The sequence below is a fragment of the Vombatus ursinus genome, unplaced genomic scaffold (genome assembly GCF_900497805.2).
Source record: "Vombatus ursinus unplaced genomic scaffold, bare-nosed wombat genome assembly UNPS02014772.1, whole genome shotgun sequence".
Taxonomy (NCBI): Eukaryota; Metazoa; Chordata; class Mammalia; order Diprotodontia; family Vombatidae; genus Vombatus; species Vombatus ursinus.
The window spans coordinates 11,873,200-11,888,707 of NW_020954550.1; the positions used below are offsets into that span (position 1 = coordinate 11,873,200).

Below are 15,508 nucleotides of genomic sequence, written 5' to 3' on the forward strand. Positions count from 1 at the left end.
GCTATCAATTGCCCACGCTAGAGTTCATGATTTCACAGCACAAACTATCCAACTGGACCTGCTCCCTCCCTACCCACATTCCCTAGTCCTCTTTCTTTCTTTCCTGAGTGTCTGTCTGGCTTTGTCTCTTCCTAGATAGAAACCTAAATGTTTAGTTCAGTGCTTGGCCCATAATATACTTGAGAATTTGCTGATTGACTAAACCAGAATTTATATTCCTTCTATGTTATGATGCTCCTATGTCAGAATCAAGATTCCATTCTCATTCTGTCCCCTATCTTTCTTAGTTTAGGACTTCATCTCTTACTTAAATGAGAAAATTGATGCCATTTGAAAATTCCTTTCTCCTCTTTCTTCATTTCAAAATCCCTTGGTATCATTCTCCAGTCTCTTCCACTGTTCTATCAACTCTATATCATCTCCACATATGACCTTGATCCATCCCCTTCCACCCAGCAAATTGTAACTTGAATTATCCACTCTCTTCAAACATTCAACCTTTTCATATCTGCTGGATATTTTCTCCAGCCTTCAAACATTTCCATGTCTCCTCAATCCAAAGAAAAATTAAAAAAGCACAAAAACTTTCACTAGACCGTATCACTCATTCATGGTTTCAACATTTTTCTTTCCTATCTTTTCCAGGCAAATTTCTTGAAAAATTGTTTTATACTCTTTGCATCCACTTCCTATCCTTAACTCCTATGCCCTTTGAAATCTGACTTTTGTCCTCATCACTCAAATGAAACTACTCTTTCCAAAGTTATCAATGATTATATATATATATATATATATATATGTATTGTTAAATCTGCTGGTCTTTAGTCAATCCTATGCTTCTTGTCTTCACTGATACTCTTGACGCTGTTAACCTCTCTCACCTCTCTGAATTTTTTGTGACACTACCCTACTCTTTATCTATCAGTTTGATTGTTCCTTTTCTTATTTTTTTTCTTTTTTCTTTTTGTTTCAGCCAAAGACAAGGTTTATTAGAACATCTATCATATTGGGTAGACTCTTAAGGAGTCTGAACATTAGTAAGCTATTGGTTAGATTTTTAAGAATCAGAGCATCTTAATGGAGACAAGATGGACCTTATATATAGAAAGACTATGGGAGGGATCTAGGAGTGGCCAAGTAGTCTATGAGGTAATAGAATTTCAGGGAAATGGAGCCTAGATAGTATCAAGGGTGGGAAGTGGCCTGGGGGCCATAGGGAGGCAAGACAATGGAGGGCCAGGCTAGGTCAAGGATAACAGAATTGGGGGATTGGGTATAGCCAAAACAAAAGGCCAATTGATGGAATCATGGCCTCAGGGGAATGCCAGAGATCTCCTTGATCAAGTGGGAGAATTCAAGGACAGTCCAAAGGTTTTCTAGGGCCCATAGACAAATGGGGACCAAAATGGGACAAAGGTCTCACTTTGGGCCCATACCCTATCATTCCCCCCTCAAACAAATGGGACCCAAATTCTTTTGGGGTAAGGGGCAAAGGTCTCCATTTCTGAAACTGCTTCCTGCTGGCAAGGAGCATAGAGCTGTCCCTGCCTTGAGGGGGTCCCAAAGAGGTTGACTGGAACAGAGCACAGGCTGCATCCAGGGAATGATGGGGGTACATTGGCTGGTACCCGCTGTTTGCTACCAACTGTAGGTGAATGGCCTGTAGTCTGGAAGACACAAATCTTACAGAAGAGACTGCAGGGTCCAGATATAAAACAAGGATAATTCAGTTTTCCAACCATGCAGTATCAAATCCACCTAATAACCAGACTCAGGAATAGCCAGGTGGGTAACATTTCCTTTCAAAGGAACATAATGAAGAAACTGGTGTTCCCCTGAGGCCATGATTCCATCAATTGCCAAATCTTGTCATTTTTATGTCTACAATCTCTCGCATTTGGCCTGTTTTTTCAACTCGTGTGGTTACCACTTTAATCCAGGCCCTCATTACTTCTTGACTGGACTATTGCAACAGCTTCCTAATTGGTCTCCTTGCTTCAAGTATCTCCTTATTCTTGGCCATCCTCCATACAGCTTCCAAAGTGATTTTCCTTAAGCATAGATCTGACCTTGTGATTCCTTTACTTGATAAACTCCAGTGGCTTCCTGTTACCTCTCAGATAAAATACAGACTCCTGCTCAACTTTAAAATCCTTTCATAACTTGGCCTCAACCTACGCTTCAAACCTAATTGTACATTACTACTCTCCCTTAGTTCTTCAATCCAGCCAAATTGATCCCTTTTTTATTCTCCCACAGGCCACTCCATCTTCTGTCTCCTTGTCTTTGTACTAGCTGGCTATACAGCACACCTGGAATGCACTCCTTTCTTACCTAAACTTCCTAGAATCTACTTGTAGACTTTCTTATTAAGAACATAAACTCTTTGAAAGAGATAATTTAGTTTTTAATAAATATTTATTGATTAATTGATTGATATCAATCCTTGTGGTAGTGTGATAGCAGACATGTTGGGTGATGAAAGAGTACCAGGACAAAAAAATATGAGCATGAATACACTAATGACCAACTTTACTGAGTTTCCAATTTTGCCTAGGTCTTATCTATAAGAATATTTTTGGAGTGATCTTTCATTTTTCCATATTTTTAAAAAATTGACTGGACCAGAAACTTTTTGTTTTCTTTGGTGAGACCTATAATTAACTGGTATGTGGGAGTCCAAATGAGGAACTTCCTCTATTAGTGTAGAATGTCACCTTCTATGTAATGTTTAATGTTGCATAATTACCTGAGGACACTGAAAGGCTAAGTGACTTGTCCAGGGTCACACAGGCCGTAGGGTTCAGATGTGAAACCTAAACTCATATTTTCCTGATTCCAAGGCTAGATCTAAGAACACTATTCTAAATTGTCTCCTTGCTCAATAACTCTGATTTTAACATCACCTCATGGTATTATTTTCAAGAACTTCCTTGCCCAACACTTAGATCCTTGAGGATGTATTTTGAAATCATTGTAAGTATTTATGTAATATGTGAGTGTTTCAGTAATTAAACACACAGACATACATAGACACATAGATACATACATGTATATATGTATATGTGTGAATAGATATACATATACACATATGCATTCACAGAAAATTTCCAGCATTCCCCTCACCCTGAGGAGATCTCCTAATGTTTCCTTGATTGATAGTTTTGAAGATTGTTGACAGCCCATGTTTAGGGTACCATCCAATTCTCTTACACTTTGCTTCCTGCAAAGATATAATGAATCCAACACACCGCTATCAACATTTTCCTACTTATCTGTGTTTCCTTCTGAATTTCCTTCTCTTCTCTTCTATGCATTAAAAATCTAGTATTGTTGTAGCTCACCTGGTAGCTCATATTTATGTAACTTTTTAAGGTTGATAAAATGATTTTCTTACATTAATGAAAAAGGTAAAACAGACACTATTATTTCCACTTTATAAATCAAGAATTGAGTCTCAGAGATTTTTAGCAATTTCATCTTTTTTTTTCTTGAGTGATTGGTTGAGCTAAATGTCCCTCTCTTCCTTTATCCCCAGATTCCACAAATTCAGGATTACTTTTGAACAAAGTAACCATTGTACAGATGGTGCATGAATTCTGTTTCCCAAACTAGCAACTGTACAAATGCTGGCCTTGTGGTTGAAGAAAGATCAGGACATGGATCTCTTAAACATCTGTTTTCTACAATTATAAACTATTTTAATGTCAGGAAAGGGGAGGTTGAGTGATAGTTAGGAAAGCAAGAAACTTAGGCATTAAAAAATCTCTTCCAAGCACAGTATGAGACAAAACTAGACAGCTTTGGAGTCTCTTGCCATCTTTGCTTGTCACTGTATATCTCTTTTACTCCTGATGCATGCTGCTTCTTGGCTAACAGAGTCCAGGGGTGGACCTACACTTGTTTTCTCTGCATGTTGTTTGTTTTCACTGTGGGCTGTACTATGCCACTCTCTAGCCTCCCCAGTAGAACCAGATGGCTCAGGCTGCAATTGTCACAGAAAAGGCAAGTGTTCTTTTCTTCTTTAAATATGTTGTAATACTAAGAAAGTGTCCCTAAAAATGCTTACTTGGAGAAGACAATGTGAAATCCACAGGAAACAGCTTCCCTTCTAGATGGGTGTCATTTTTCTTGCTTTTGATTGTCTGTTAAATAATTAAGCATCAATCACCTCAAATACACACACACATATTTGTTCTTGATTGCTTTGATCTGATGACTTATTACAATCTTACTTTAGTAATTTATGTTAAATGTTAATACTAAATTGGTTTGATTTTTGTTTCTTACTGCACTGCTCTGTTTTGATAACATAGTTTAGGGTAGCCCTTTGATGATCAGTGGGTTTGAATTATTATTATTAAGATTTTACCTTGATGACTTTGTATATACTCATTTCACAATATTTTATTGTTTTTAATGGGTCATTCATTGTTACAACAAATGTTTAATGAATACTAGGTGTTTCAATAATTTATTTGATAACCTTGTTCTGCATCAACATTTTATTATACATGTATTATATGCACACATATATAGATATTTATTTATTTTGCTTGGTCATTAGTTATAGTTTATGATATGAATTTAAACATGATTTTACACTATAAAGATTCATTTAATATTTTATTTAATTTTCATTGATCTATGATTAGATAGCAACAAACTGGAATTTTGACAGGGAGAACTGTTTTCTACAAAATATTTTGCTAACAGGGAGATAATATGTTATCTCTAGGGTGGGGGGGGAAGGAAGAAAAAAAGGAAAAAGAAAAAGAAGTTTACACGATAACTTTGTTTTATATTTGGAGGGAATAACAAGTTGTCCATGGTAGATTTGCAGTTTCATGTGCAATCACCTTTTTTTTTTATTATACTGTATTACAGAAATGCTTGTTCTGTTCTATGAATTGAAAATAAAATAAATTTGTAATGAAAAAAGAAAATAAATCTACAGATTAATCAATATAGATTATATTTCATATTACACATATTTTTATGAACATGTATGTGAATGTGGGTATGTGTAAATGTATACTCCCTTTCTTCCTCTGTCTCTCTCTGTCTCTGTTTCTGTCTGTCTCTCTGTCTCTGTCTCTCTCTCTCTCTTTCTCTTTCTCACTTATTTATCTGTACTTAGGGAGAATACAAAAATGCCCAAACCATTTTGAATTTGTTTAACTTGTTATATTTTTTTTTCAAAGTACTTCACCATGATCTCCTTTGAACTTGACAACTTTTTTGTGAAGTAAGCAGCTATTATTAACTCCATTTTACAGATGATAAAACTGAGATAGTTATGGAGACATGAAGACACCTAAAGTCTTCTCATAATTCCATTACATCCAGGTCAGCCTTGAACTCAGGGATCTTAATTGCTAGTTGTCAAGGTTTAGTCACTTGAAATAATCTCCACATGTAGAGATAGAAAAGGTATGGGTTTACTTATTCTCTGTTCAGAAGGAAAAATGAGCTAATAATGAAACATAGTCAAGCAAAATAAATTTTATGAATGGTTGTATATAAATATATATGCATATTATATGTGTGCATATATATGTACATGACAATATACATCTATCAATCTATTATCTATCTCTCTGCCTTTCTGTCTATATGTCTTATTCTGCAAATGAAAGCAATTTTCTTTCTTAGATTTGCTCCAATTGTATTGCCTTGACCTACATCTTGTCTCTTTATTCAGTTGGGAATCTTCTAACATTATGTCTGCAATTCTACTAGCTGAAGAAATGCATTTGCCATAAAAAAGATATTGCTTAAAATGTGTATAGATTATTTTTCATAAATGTTTCTTGTTCAGAGACAGTTTCATGTAAAATACTCTCCAAGAAAACAACAAAGACTTTATTAAAAGTGAACTACAGAGATAGGACCCAATACTAAGATGATAGTACCCAGCAGAGTCATGGCCTCAGATGAAGGCCATAGATTCTGTCCTTGGCTGGATATATGCTTGGAGGTGCTGGAGGGGACCTGACTGATATGGTACCTACATCCAGGGAATCCTACAGGAAGATGACAAAGATGAGAGGTTAGATTGGCTGCAGGGAATTCTGGCCACCTTTCTGACAGAAGACTTACATCTTGATATCTGCAGGGAGATTATCAAGCTGTAGTCAGAAATCCAGAGTGTTATCACCAAAGAAAAAAAAAAGAAAAGAGGAATATAAGCCATTGCTACCTTCATTGAGAAACAGGTATGGATTGTAGTGAAACTCAAGATGGTATCAAAGGAGGAGAAACACTGGAAAGTCACCCTTCTGACTCAGTTTAATGTGACAAATGAGGAGGATAAAGCAAATGAGAAAGATGGGTCAGTTGTTAGTACGATAAACATTGGGTTTGATAAATCTCTTTTTTTAAATACCAATGTATAAGATGTCCTGAATGCTTAAAAATTGGAACAAGATTCACTGCAGAATGAGTCTCAGGGGAAGAAGGAACAGGACATACTGAAAAAAGGAGAAAAATAAGCTGGCCAAGCAGGAGAGAAAGGAAGAGAAGAAAATGACACAGAAAGGGGAGTGGAAATAGTAACATTCTTCTCCTTTCTTCCTCCCCAAGGATTTGATCAAAGGAAGAGCTGGTCTTGTATATAGTGTATATTTTGTAGAAACAAAGGAAATCCTGTTGGCTTTCTTAATGCATTTCCTCACCTGTTTACACACACCCCAAATCAGAAATATTTAATTACAAAATGTGCCATGTGATTTGTGGTGTGGGTAACTTTGGATTATTGTAGCTGATGTCTTTACCAAAGATTTGAGAAAGCATGACTTATTTTTTTTTAGGAAATCAATTCTTGTTTTCATCCTATTAACCACTTAGGAATTTTCATCTTGCCCTTCCTTCTGTACAGAAAACTAGGTTCATAGCCTTTAAGGGTAGGTAGGATTGGGATGGATGGTACTCTCCATGATGGAATGTAGAGTAAAAGTTTGCTTTGAGACAGCAGTTACCTATATAAAATGTGGTTTTACTTCATTTCTGTTGGATAAGGTAGAATGCTTAATGTAGAGATCCACCTGAGCCCAGATTTTATTTTTTAATGGTATGTAGCAGCAAAAGCTTAAGCCAAGGAAATGAAGACAATTATGGATGTTTAAAACACACACACACACACACACACACACAGTATGACTGTTACTTGTCAGTGCAAGGCTATTTAAATATACAGCTAGGAATTTAGCTAGAACCATGATTCTTTTTTCCCAATGTGATGTTTGAAAGTTTGGGACCATTACTACCTTAAAACTCATATCTAAATAAAAGCAAAAAAAAGTTTAGTGGTTCCTAGTTTAACAAATCAGGGAAGGGTAGGGTGAGGTCATCTCTCTAAAGAAAAAAGCAACACTGAATAAACAATGAATAAACCAATAATGAGGTCAGCCTCTCTTGGTTCACCTCATTCTTCCAGGAACATTGAGGGAGAAAGAACCATTGAATATTCATCCAAAATCAGGTTCTAGGAACGTACCAGCTTATATTATTGACAAGTTCATTTGGAAGAGTCAGATGCCAGCAAAAACTCTCCATCTCTCCTTTCTTCATTGGCCAAATTTAGTTGCAAATAACTTCCTTTTGATTATAATCAAGTACTGACCATAAAATAACCTAGAAAGGGCACTTTCAGTGAAGGACAGTAGAATGAAGATGTTTTGTACAATTAATTACATGAAAGTAATAGACATTTTTACTTGTGTGTAAATGATGGTGAAGAAAAGGAGAGGATTTTTTTCCTTTCTCCAAACACTCCTGAGGCATAGCATTTCAGAAATATGAATGTTCATATTTTCAACATTTTTTTCCAAATAAACTTTTAACACTTAAATTAAAAAAGTGAATATACAGGAAAAAAGTACACTGCTATCTTTTCCCTTCATTAGTCTGTATGTTAATCAGTCAACTGTTTATTGAACACACAACATGTACAGCATTAGGCTAGGTGTTTGGTGTGCACATACCTGCATTATCACATAACAAAAGATACACTTCATGACTTTGTGAGAAGACAACAACTCATCCACTCAATGAGCATTTATTATACTTGTATGTTGTATAACATTCAACAAGGGTCAATTATTGCCCCTGACCACATTTTTATCCTAGGGTGTAGTTACAAAAGAATTGTAGTTTTAATAAACTCCTTCAAGCTTTAATTTAATAAGTCAAGAGTCTTGATATAACAAACAGTACACAGCCTATGCATCCAAGTTTATTTGAAGTTTAGGGCAAATGTATTCTTATTTCAGATAGGAAGAGAACCAATTATTGGGTAGGATGGATCCTGAACTCTGGTATAATTTAATTTTAATTATGGAGCAGTTCAAGTACCTATTATGTTCAAAGCATTGCATTGGATGCATATCTCAGAACTTAAAGGCAGCCTGGTACTTGGGGACAGAAACATCTAAGGTGAATAGACTATGGTGGATGGACTCCAATGGGGGGCAGCAGAGAGCTGTCAGGTGGCTGCTCAGACTGGGTAAGTGCTTGCAGCTGAGGGGCTTTCAGAAAAGGAAGGGAACCCTTTCAATTGTCAGGTTGTTATCAAGAGCTGAAAGGTCAGACCAGAGAAGAGGAGAAAGTGATGAAGTTATCAAACTCTGATAGCTAAGGATAGCAAAGGTCAGGAGGATCATAAACTACAGTGGGGCTGAGAGAGAAATTTCTCAGAGGAGACACAGAATGGTGGCTATAATAACATCTCCCATTGTTATATCACTTACAGGTTGACAAAGTAACTGTCTTCATGACAGTGCTGTGAGTTAGAGCAATTTTAGGTCCATTTTATGGATGAAGAGACAGTGGTTCACAGAGGCTAAGTGATTTGATCAGAATCACACAGTCAGTGCTAAAATTATAGCATAAACTCAGGTCACCAGGGAACAACTTTGATGTTTATTTTAAACACAGTATCTTTGGGTTTTCACTCTGTAATTTTCCTTTCCCTTCATTATTCCATGTAATCCTCTTGCTCCTTCTTCTCCCACCTAATATGTTCCTATTTCTCTTCTGTAACTGACTTCATTGAAGTTTTATTCTTTCCTTTATGCCCATCTTTGAGTTTTCCTGATATCAGCTCATGTAATTCTCAGATTTGGGGTTAGTAGTGAAGATCATAGTGTTTACTATAGTTCTTTTGTCTGTTGAGACAGAGAAGAAATAGGGAGATCACCATTAGTGCCTCACCTTTTGACATAGGTTCCAAACACAACATTTAACATGCCCCTGTCCCTTACATCCAAGCCAGCAAAAGAACTAATACTTTCAGTTGTGCTTACAAATTTTGACACCAGAGTTCAAAGATTTGATTGTCCCTTTCCCCCTCTGAAGCAGGGAAGATGCTCTTGGCTTTAGGCTTTGCTACTTTATTGAATTGGCTGCTCTCCTAGGTCCTGAAGCCCACCTTAGAAGTACATTGTAGTCGTCACACTGAGCTTGTTCCATGGGGGTATGGACACCTGGCATTGGCAAAAACAAAAAAAAACAAAAAACAAAAACAAAAAACCCAAACAAACAGAAACAAACAAAAACAAAAAAAAACAACTCAAAAAACCCCAAACAAACCAAAAAATACATGCTAGTCTGTATTGCTGTGGATGTCTAAGATTGAAAGTTAAACTTATGAATTCTGAGTTGTCATCCTTGGATGAATGTTGCCTGGCAAAGGAATAGTGGGAATGTCAAGGAAAAGTATTTCTCTGGCTTGGGCCAGGGTTCTTTCCTGTGATAGAAGGCATGGCTCAGGGAGCCTGTGCTAATCTTTCAAGCCATTAAGGTGGACTTTGGATTCTAGGAGCCCCAAATTGATTTCTGATTCATTTCCACATGACTATCTTACATGGATTCCCTTTTAAAAGGCTGCCACATTATATACATATATATTATATATATGCATGTATATGCATATATACATATATTGATTATTAAATATGATATATAACATATATAATATATATTGCTTACTATATGTATGCATATGTATATATATGTGTTGCTTATTGATTGAGGTTGCTTATTGATTGATTAGGGCTTGGAGTCAAGAAGTTCTGGATTAAAATTCTACCTCAAGTACTTACTGTATGTAAAACTCTGGCCAAGTCACTTAACCTCTCCGTACCTTGGTTTCCTTGCCTACTATGTGCCAGGAACTTTGCTTTATTCTGGGAAAAGAAAAACAAAAATGAAGGAGTCCTTGCCCAAATGTAGCTTATATTCTAATAAGGAAGCTGACACACACATATTGCAGGTATACACAAAACACATAGAGAGAAAATGCAAGGTATTCTTTTTTTTGTGAGGAGAAAGCACAGTAACTGGGAGAAGGAGGATCAGGTAAAATCTCATGCAGAAGTTGATCCTTGAGGTGTGCCTTGAAGAAATAAGGGATTAAAGAGGGAGAGATGAGGAAGAAATGAATTCTAGGTATGGAAGACAGCCAATGTGAAGGCACAGAGATGGTAGGAGGAGTATTCTATGTGAGGAACAGCAATAAGACCAGTATAGTAGTCAATTAATAAAAGCTTGATTGATTGATCACATATTACCCTTGTTTAACAGGTAAGAGAACTCAGTCTCAGGTCACTCTTAAACCTATGTGTGTCTTAAACTTTACCATGTTTTCACCCAATAGATCATACTTCTTGGGAAGATTGATTCTTTCTTTTGGCCTTAATCAAAAGCTGGTCCTGGATTAAAATTCTTTCTTTTTCCTTCTCTCCTCCTTTCATCTCCTCCTGCTTCATCTTCTCTTCCTTTTATTTTCTTCCTCCCATTCTCCCTCTCTCCTTTCTTCCTCCTTTCTTCATAAGGTCATGATTTTTATTTGCTCTTCAGTTAAATAGAAAGAAAAAAGCAAAGGGTAGAGCTATTGACTTAATCTGGCTTTTTTATGGGAGATATGGAAGCAGAGTCCAAGGATTTTTTTTATTTAGGCTCCTGAGCTATTAATAGTACCCTCAATGTGTTAAGAAATGATGAGGCATCACTTGCAGTACATTTTACCCCCAACAAGATCCATGAGACTGTTTTCAACTTAGCCCTATTGCTGGGAAGAAGAAAGTTCACTCCAGCTCTCAGTGAGTTCTATCTGTGGATACCCAGCTCATTAAAATCATCCTGAGGCTTTGATAACTTCAAATTGCTTTGTTGACTTTGATTTCCTTGTCCCTTGTAACTGAACAGATTTGACAAATTGCACATTAGGCTCTGTCTGCATACCTTCTTCAGGGAGTGATTTCACTAATAATGTGTGTTGCAGGTTGTTCCCAGAAAAATCTTCTGAGATTTACACTGTATGTAAAGTTGTAGGTCAGCTATTATTTCAGCTGTGCTTTTGAAACTAAGTCTAAATTATTTCATTAAAAAGTGATCATTAAAAAATTGTTGAACAAATCAAAAATATTTGTTGGACACAAAAATGGTTGCATCCTTAAGTCATGTGCTCCTTCTTTCCTGCCTTGGTTTGTAGTGGTGTCACTTGTTGACATTAGATGATGTAACTCTCATGTCTTGCACGGAGCAGCAGAGCATCATGAAGGCAGTGCCCTTACTCCAGCTTCTTTAGCTTCCCTAATGGGTTATATCCTTTCCTTGGAAGAACCAGAACTAAGAGCATTCAAAGAAATTAATCTGCATGATAAGCACATCTTTGCTCCAAATCATGTGTGTGATAGTTTGGAGATGATAACTTTTGGAATTGTTCTAAGTAATTCAGCTCCTTTTATATGATACATTGCCTCCTGAATAAAAGATAAGATCCTCACCCTGATATTCAAGGTCCTCCACAATTTGTATCTAATCCATCTTTTCAGACACAACTACTTACATTTGCCTTATTCCAGTCAAACTGAACTATTTGCCATCTCCATCTCCCTCCTCCCATTTTAGAGGTACCTTTGTTGAAGTCCTTGTCATCTTCATAAAAAGTAAGGTAAAAATGAGCTCTCCTCTTTCAGACTTCTTACAGAATCTTGCCTGGATATCTCCTTTGCACTTATCTCACTCTCACCTGAGAATTATTTGTGTGTAAATTCTCTCTACACAATAGACTAGAAGGTCTTTGCCAGTAGGCTCTGTGTTTTAGCTGTCCTTGTGTCTGTATCGTATACTACAGCACAGTGCCTTACTATGTACAAATTTCAGGAAGAAGTTTTCTGAGATGCCATAATTAAAATAGCTAACATCTCACAAAGGCTTAGTGAATGTTTAGAGGCTCTTAGAGCTGAATGGGCTCTCAGAAGCTAAGTAGTTCACGCATCCCATTTTATAGATGAGGAAACTATGGCCCATGGCTTTTAAGTGACTTACCCAAGGACACCCAGGCAGTAAGGATCAGAGGCAAGTTTTGGATCAATCTCCTCTGACTGCAGAGTTAGCATCATTTCCCCTCACTCTTTGTTATGCTGCACTGACACTAATGAAGGATAAAATAAAATAATGTAGTCTTATCACTGAGAAATCTTACTGGTTTTGTAGCCCAATACTACACTAGCACCAGCGCTCTCTACAATGTTCTGGAATAAGCAGACTTATATTGATACTGAGAATTATCTACTTTGCCCCAGTTTTAGGTAGTGATTTTTTTTTTAATCTTTGAGACTGTTCTTCTAGTAGAATGCAAACTCCTTGAAGGTAGAGACTTTGTATCTTTGTATCTTCAGAACAGCAGTGTTTCATTCACTGGATGCTTACCAAATGTTTGTTTAGTTGAGTAACAAAACATGTCTTAGGTATTCCCAGCCCATATGGGGCTTACATTAATTGAATAGGATTGGATTTGTCTTTTGAATTGAAATTGAATTGATATTGAATCTAAAATTTGGGAAATTTTTATATGACTTTCTAGTAGCACAAAATTTTGGGAGTTTTATGAGCCGTCTATGAGAGAAGGATTTGAATCTGCAGTGATGGAGTGAGCCGGTGGAACAAGTGGTGAGAAACTGGAATGATTCAAATTACTTTTGAGTTGCCTATGCTTTTGCCATTTGACCCTATTACTTTGTGAAGTATGGAGGTGATTGGTGTTTGGGATGTTGATGATATTTGTAAACAGGCATGTCCAGCCTTTCCAGAAACATGCCCATCAGTTTTAGGGAGATTACTATGGCATGCATTCTACTCTAAGTATTTTAAAAATGCATTTTATTCATGTCTACATTTTGTTTCTACATCATTTGTGGGTACAACAGCAACAGTAGCTCATTTTCATAGCACTTTCTTGATTGTAAAACATTTTACATATATGAACTTATTTAAGCTTTCCAATAATCCTGTGAGGTAGGTTTTATTTATCATTCCTATTTTACCGATAGTGAAACTGAGGCTAACAGAGTTTAAGTGACATTCCTAGGATCACACAAGTAGGAAGTGTCCTATGTAGAGTTTGAAATCAGATCTTTCTCATTTCAAATCCATTGATTCTACCCACTTCCTCTCATCAGATAGTTTCCTCTTATCTCTCCCATCCCTAAACAGAGAGAAGTATTTAAATAAAAACAACACACATAGTGATGGGGTTTGACAATATCATAGCATAGACTTGAGTTACTTATTTTCCTGAACTCGCAGGGGCTGGGGAACTTGCACCTCCCTATTCTTTACCTAGCCAAACAATTTAGACTGAGTTCCATAACTCCACCTCTGGAGAGAGGGGGTTTCCTTTTCATTGGCTTGTTAAATCCTTACCCCAGCTACTCTGTGGTTTATTTTAATTAAAGTATATTCTAATAAGCCTCATAAATGTGGGGGTTAGTTAAAATGGAGTAAACAATATACTCTTTTCTAATATGAGAATGAATTAGAGTATGGGACAAATAATTTATTCCTACTAATAAAAGAGTGCTTGGTATACAAGAATATGAATTAACAGAACCTTATAATTAAAACAGAATTCAGTGATATGATCACTGTTAGAATCTACTGGGAGGTTAATATTTAAACTTCATCAGAACATGAAATGGTTTTTCAGGATTTCAGATTAGGAATTTTAACCTTGAATCTGTAATATTACTGCAATCTAAACTAAGCTTTCTCTGAACTTAATGCTCAGCCCCTTTCATGGTCAGTTTCTTTTATATCATCTGCTGCCACAACCAACCACTTCAGTGGATACTGCTTACACCAAATTCATAGACTTCTGGGCTTTTTGATCCCATGAAATTGTTTTTAAGCCTTAACATATCCACTCAGTCAGGAAAGGAAACTTAAAAGAGACAAAGGTTGTCAGAGGACACAGTGCTAGCTCATTTAGTTGAGTATGTACTCCCACAAAGGGATTGGCTGCAGTGAGGTCACCATGATGTCAGCATGAAAAAGGATCTGTCCTTCCCCACTTCTCACTGGAATCATGCTATGCCACTTGGAAAGTTGCAGCTGAGAAGGCATCAATCAGAACAGAAACAAGAGGTGAATGGGTGGTCAATCCCTTTCAATCATCTCCTGAGTCATGGGCCCCTTCAGCTGGGCAGCTAGTTAATTCATTATCTCAAATTTTGAGCTCTTTAGCCCAATGCATGATTGGAAGTCAGCCCCCAAACTCCTATGTAGTTGACTGGACATAAATAGGGCTCTGTACAACCTGAGTTACTGAAAAAAAAAATGGATCAAAAGTCTCAAGGGACCTTGGAGGTCAACTTTCTATAGGCCAACTCTCTCATTTTATGGATGAGGAAACTAAGGCTTAGGGAGATTTAGTGCCTTGCCTAAGACTGTTCTCGTAGCACCCTCTCCTGTCCCTTACCCAATGGATATGTTTTATCATCTATTCTCCTAGGCCATTAATGGTTTCAATTACTCAGAATTTGGCTTTCTTTTAGTGATCCTTTCTTTTATAATTTAGTGATCCTTTCTTCTATATTTTGCTTATGGCCTTTTGATTCTTATTTCACTCTCCATAATTCATATAAATATTCACATATTTCTCATGATTACTCATATTATCATTTCTCATTGCACAATAAAATTCTGTTATATTTCATAAAGCAGAACTTGTTCAGATATTCCTAAATCAATGAATTCCCCTTTGTTTCTAGTTCTTTGAAAAGTGATACTTTGAATATTTTGCTATTTGCTAATTGAACCTTTATTCTTTCTCTGATCTCCTTAGATGTATATGCTCAGTAGTGAGTACACACACACACACACACACACACACACACGCACACACACACACACATATCATCAAAGAGTATGAAGAGTTTCATCAATTCTTCTGCAAAATTCAAATTTCTTTTTAGAATAGTTGTATGAAGTTTTGCCTCAGGTACATTATTGTACATGTCTTTCTTGATGTCCTATAACAATAAGTATTTTAGTTTTTTTATCCCCTTTGCCAATTTGAAGGCTGGGAAATAAAACTTCCAAGTTGTATCAATTCACATTTCTTTTGTATTAATGGTTTGGAGCATGTTTTTGTATGTTATTTAATAGCTTCTCATTTGACTCTTGAAAAAAATTTGCTCATAGTTTTTAGACTGTGAGCTCC

At 36.4% G+C, this 15,508-nt stretch overlaps 1 pseudogene; it reads left to right on the forward strand.

Annotated features, from left to right (window-relative positions):
• Window positions 1–6,002: 6,002 nt before the first annotated feature.
• Window positions 6,003–6,555, forward strand: LOC114044079 (annotated as a pseudogene).
• The last annotated feature ends 8,953 nt before the right edge of the window (window positions 6,556–15,508 follow it).